A 6,550-nucleotide genomic window follows, 5' to 3' on the forward strand; every position below is an offset into this window, starting at 1 on the left:
CAATAAATAAAATAAAATAAAATAAAAATAACAAAAATTGAAAAAATGAAATTAAAATTTTTTTTTAATTTAAAATTCTTAAAAATAATAAAATAAAATAAATAGATAATAGAAAAATACATAAAAATACTACTACTACTACTAATAATAATAATATATATATATATAAGGCGCAAAATCATGACATTAAGTCAACTCTAGGCGCACACATGAGGAATGCCTGTTTATCAGTCGGCTCTACCCAGGTTGGCAGCCTGTTGTACGAATGACTTTGTGTTTGTAAAGCGCTTATAGTTTGGTCTGTAACCGAAGATAGGCGCTATATAAGTATCGCCTCAATAACTAATGATAATAAATGAGAGTGTGCCGATAAGAAGAACACTACCAGCCAGCCAACGTTTAACTTCTTGTTTCACATTTTGTTTTAATCTAAGCCTGATTTACTTCATCGCTTTTATAATCTGATTCATCTCTGAAGTGTGCTTTTTGATTCATATGAACACACTGCATAGACTGATGTTTTCCATTGTCAGATAGCTGTTGATATGTTTGTTTTTGTTTTTTGGTTTTTTTGTTTTGTTTTTGTTTTTTTGTTGTTGTTTTTTTTGGGGGGCTTAGGGGGTGCACGGGAGGGGTAGTACCTCTAGATGGGGGGGCTTGTCACGCTCTTCCGGGAGTGCTTCGTCATCTGTTGGTCCCCACCGGCACCCAGCTCTCACCTATGGGTCCTAGAAGCTGCTAGCATGCGGCAGCGCCCAACCCCCGGGCAACGGCTTTGACAGGTTGGCTGAACTAGGTGAGGGTAGCCGACGGGTCTCAAACCCTCGGTGATTTAGGGCTTGTCTACCCAAGCATGTGAAGACTGGATCCGGCGGACTCTGCGGAAGAAACCTTCATGGTTCAACGGAGAGGAAGGCGGTTGCAGCAGAGCACTGTGGAGTGCTGAGGGCAGGATGAGGCACATAGGACATCCTGGGCATCCACTGCATCCGTTTCCATCTCCAGTCGTCTTGACATCGTCTTGCCACTGGATACAGACGGTCTCGGACAAGAGAGTGAGGTCGACGGTGCGCAACTCCTCCTCACTATAAACAAAGTCATCGCGCAAGTCATCAGTCATCCTTCATCCCATACCATCATTTTCCCCAAGCCCTGTGGCGACAGGCGAGCGACGAAGCGACAGGTGTGGGTACACTGGCAGTCGTAGCCGCGGACCTGCACACAGGCGGCTCAGGCCAAAGGGTCGTTTTTCACCGACTGGAGCAGCGGTGGAGATCGGCAGCCCCCTGAGCAACTGAGCAACCCTCTTCAGGACAGCACTGCTCACCTCCATGGCATGAGGAAGGGGCTAGAAAAGGTGCCCTAAACATTGCCTGCTCCACACCACCCTAGTCAGCATACCGCGGCTGACGGGGACCCTACTCAAGCGGTCGACACACAAAGGAAAGAAAGAAGAAAACAAGGAACACCCCATTGACCATTGCCACATGGAACGTGCGTACGCTTCTGGACAGAGGCGACTCAGCCAGATCACAGAGACGCACAGCACTCATTGCGAGTGAACTAGCCAGGTACAACATCGACATCGCTGCCTTAAGTGAGACCAGACTGGCAGAAGAAGGCGAACTCTGTGAGCGAGGCGCAGGCTACACCTTCTTTTGGAGTGGTCGCGGACCTGAAGAGAGACGTGAGGCTGGAGTTGGCTTTGCAGTGAAGACAACCCTCGTTGGCAAGCTGGCTGACCCCCGAAAGGAGTGAACGATCGCCTGATGACAATGAAACTCCCTTTATGCAATGGGAAGAAGTTTACCACCATTGTCAGCGCCTACGCGCCCACCATGACCAACCCGGATGAGATAAAGGACAAGTTCTACGAGGACCTGAACGCTGCCATCACCACTGTTCCCAACGCAGACAAGCTCATCATTCTTGGTGACTTTAACGCGAGAGTTGGTTGTGACAGCACCTCCTGGGAAGGCGTGATTGGGAAGCATGGGGTTGGTAACTGTAACAGCAATGGCCAACTACTTCTCCAGACATGTGCCGAGCACGACCTCCTTATCACAAACACCATCTTCTGCCTCCCTAACCGTAACAGGACGTCATGGATGCATCCTCGCTCTGGGCATTGGCATCTCATCGACTTTGTCATCGTCAGGAAGAGGGACGGGCAGGACGTACGAGTCACGAGGGCCATGTGCGGCGCCGAGTGCTGGACAGACCACCGCCTTATCGTCTCCAAGCTCAACCTCCGCATCCAGCCCAAGAGACGGCCTCAGGGCATGAATGTCAACAAGCTGGAGCTAGGCAACATCAAGCAGAGCTTTGCTGACACCCTGGAGGAACGCCTTGAGTCCACCGTGCTGGACAACCAGAATGTGGAGGCAGCATGGGGCGCACTGCATGAGACGGTGTACAACACTGCCATAGAGTGCCTGGGGCCTTCTGTCAGGAAGCACAAAGACTGGTTTGATGAGAACTGCACTGAGATCAAACAGCTGCTAGAAGACAAACGCCAAGCCTACAGAGCCCACATTGAAGATCCTAAGTCACAGTCAAAGAAAGACATACTGAAGAGCACACGCAGCACCATCCAGCTGAAGCTGCGGCAGATGCAGGATTCCTGGTTGAGCAACAAAGCTGATGAGATCCAGGGCTTTGTAGACAGGAACGACATGAAGAACGTCTATAACGGCCTGAAAGAAGTCTACGGTCCCACCACCTCCGGATCTGCTCCACTCCTCAGTGCTGATGGTTCTACCCTGATCACTGACAAGGACGGGATCCTTGAGAGATGGGCTGAACACTTTGACAGCGTACTGAACCGCCCCTCCACCATCGATGATGAAGCCATCGACCGACTCCCCCAGGTGCCAGTCAGTGAGTCGTTGGATGCCATTCCAACTTTGGAGGAGACCCAGAAAGCTATCCGTCTGCTATCCAATGGCAAAGCCCCTGGCTCAGACTCTATTCCAGCTGAGGTCTACAAAGAAGGTGGTATGGCGCTGACTGAGAAGCTTCATCAGCTGTTCCAGCTCATCTGGCAGCATGAGGCAGTTCCACAGGACTTCAAAGACGCTTCCATCATACACCTGTACAAGCGCAAAGGAAATCGTCAGACCTGTGACAACCATCGTGGAATATCCCTGCTGTCCGTCGTAGGCAAGAGTGCTACTCAACCGTCTCACAGCGCACCTTCAGCAAGGTCTCCTACCAGAGAGCCAGTGTGGCTTCCGGAAAGAACGCGGGACTATCGACATGGTGTTCGCTGCCAGGCAGCTCCAGGAGAAGTGTCAGGAACAGAACGCCGACCTTTACTCCACGTATGTCGATCTGACCAAGGCCTTCGATACTGTTAGCAGAGATGGCCTTTGGAGAATCATGGCGAAGTACGGGTGTCCCAGAAAGTTCATCACCATCATACGGCAACTACACGATGGGATGCTGGCCCGAGTCCAAGACAACGGAGAGACTTCAGAACCATTCCCTGTCTCCAACGGAGTCAAGCAAGGGTGTGTTCTTGCCCCCACCCTGTTCAGTCTCATGTTTTCAGCCATGCTGACAGATGCCTTCAGAGACGCTGACGTAGGCATTGGCATCAGGTACCGCACAGATGGCTCACTCTTTAACCTCAGGAGGCTTCAAGCAAAAACCAAGGTGAGGACAGACATCGTCAACGACTTCCTGTTTGCTGATGACTGCGCTCTCAATGCTGCCTCCGAAGCTGACATGCAACACAGTGTCGACAAGTTCTCTGCTGCCTGTGACAACTTTGGCCTCACAATCAGCACAAAGAAGACTGAGGTGATACACCAGCTAGCTCCAGGAAAGCCTTACGTTGAACCAAACATCTTCATCAACGGGCAACGACTGAACGCGGTGGACAAGTTCATATACCTGGGCAGTACACTCTCTCGCACAGTTGTCATCGACGACGAGGTGAATGCCAGACTCGCCAAAGCCAGCGCTGCCTTCGGCAGACTCCATAACAACGTTTGGAACAGGAGAGGCATCACCCTGGAGACGAAGCTCAAAGTATACAAGGCCATAGTTCTCACCACACTGCTCTATGGATGTGAATCATGGACGGTCTACAAACGCCACGCCAAAAAGCTGAACCACTTCCACACCACCAGCCTCAGAAAACTTCTCGGCATAAAGTGGTAAGAGAAGATCCCTGACACAGAGGTGCTCACTCGTGCAAACTTGCCCAGCATCTACACCATCTTGATGCAGGCCCAGCTGCGCTGGGCAGGCCATGTAGTTCGCATGCCAGACCACCGGCTCCCCAAGAAACTGCTGTACGGCGAACTCCAACATGGCAAGCACTCCCATGGAGGCCAAAGGAAGCGCTTCAAAGACACTCTGAAGGCTTCTCTGAAGGCCTTCAACATCAGCCACGACACATGGGAGCTGAATGCAATGGACAGACCAAAGTGGCGTTCAGCTGTCCACAAAGGCGCCAAATCCTGTGAGGCCAATAGAATCGCTGCAGCAGAGCATCGGAGACAGGCCAGGAAAAGCAGTGCCAGCAAGTCCCCAACAGCCGCCACCATCCCCTGTCCACACTGCGTCAGAACCTTCCGGGCACTCACAGAGCCCAACCCACCCACCCCCAGGATGAATAGATGGTCCTCGTCGATCCCGACGGACGAACCACACAAGGCATGTTTATAGTCAACTGGATGATGTAAGGCGCTTTGAGCAGCATTGATGCTGGATATCGCTCCATATAAAAACTATCTATTATTATTATTATTATAATTATCATTATTATTATTATTGTGTCGCTGTCGTGCAGGGGCAGTCACCAATCTTTCGTTGGTGGAAGATTCAGGGGAGGTAACTAGGAGCATAGGTTTCACTGAGCAGCGAACTGAATGTTCAGATCCCCAAGTTGAATATTTTGCCCGATAGGTTCACATTTCTGATTGGATGATTTCAGCGATAAATTGAAAGTTCACATTTCTGAGTGGAATATATCAGGGATAAATCAAAAGTTCAAATTTATGAGCGGAAGATTTCAGGGATAACGTGAATTTTCACATTGATTTCTGAGTCAGTGGAAGTTCAGGGGGAAAATGACAGTTCTTATTTTCTGTGTGGAAGATTTCGGGAATAAATTGAAAGTTCACTTTTTTTTCTGAGGGAAGATTTCATGGATGAATTGAAAGTTCACATTTCTGTGTGGCAGAATTCAGGGATAACGTAAATTTTCAGTTTCTGGGTGGAAACTTTTGGTGATAAATTGAAAGTTCACATTAATTTTCTGAGTGAAAGAATTCTAATTGAAAGTTCACATTTCTGAGTGGAAGATTTCAGGGATATCGTGAATTTTGACATTTCTGAGTGGAAGATTTCGGGGATATGAATTTTGACTGACATTTTTGAGTGGAAGATTTCAGGGATATCGTGAATTTTGACATTTCTGAGTGGAAGATTTCACTGGCAGGGATATCGTGAATTTTGACATTTTTGAGTGGAAGATTTCAGGGATATCGTGAATTTTGACATTTGTGAGTGGAAGATTTCACTGGCAGGGACATGGTGAATTTCAAGTTGACATTTTTGAGTGGAAGATTTCAGTCAGGGATATCGTGAATTTTGACATTTCTGAGTGGAAGATTTCGGGAATAATGTGAATTTTTACATTCCCGAGTAGACTGAAGATTTCAGGGCTTAGGGATATCGTGAATTTTCATATTTCTAAGTGAAATATTTCAGGGATGAATTGAAAGTACACTTTTTTCCTATGGAAGATTTCAGCGATGCCGGGACTGAAATATCACTTTTTTCTGATGGAATATTTCACTGGGATAAATTGAAGATTCACATTTCTGCATGGAGTATTTCAGGGATATATATATATATATATTTAATGTGCGCATTTTATGCGGGAAGATTCCTGAGGAATACATTGAATGGTTTCACTTCTTATATGGGCTAATTAAGTTTTGTAATATAAAGTAAGCTGGGAACTAGTAGCTAGATATAGAAAAAAAAACGATTGATGATTTATCAGTCAAGTAAATGTTGACTTGTGGAGATGAAGCAGGTGTTCGAGTCTATCAGTATTAATATAAAAGGAATTCTTGGAGATCAGCAGATCATTTTGCGTGACCTTTTTCTCCACCGGGCATAGGTTCTCAGGTTATAAGAAAAACCGGCCGTGTTTGTCCACGTGTGTGCCATGAGTGTGTGTGTGTGTGTGTGTGTGTGTGTGTGTGCATTAATCGGTCTCAGACATATCAATGTCCTTTTCCAAGACGGCCACTTTGCCGCACTGAGCTCAGCTTACTTCCACAACGATATTTATTGCATGATCACATCACAATTGACACAAGTCCGTGCTTTACACACAAACACTAAGCGTCTAATCACCATCAGTCTTCCCAAAACACGGCAGACATATGGCTGTTGACTGGTCAGCACTGAATCAGACTGGCGGCGCCCACAATGATTATCTCTTCCTTTATAGCCAGCCCTCCATCACACAGCACATCCACTGAAGATGAATGGCTGTGTGGCTCCCCCCTCGCACCCCCCACCA

Source organism: Babylonia areolata, chromosome 32 (assembly GCF_041734735.1).
Source record: "Babylonia areolata isolate BAREFJ2019XMU chromosome 32, ASM4173473v1, whole genome shotgun sequence".
Taxonomy (NCBI): Eukaryota; Metazoa; Mollusca; class Gastropoda; order Neogastropoda; family Buccinidae; genus Babylonia; species Babylonia areolata.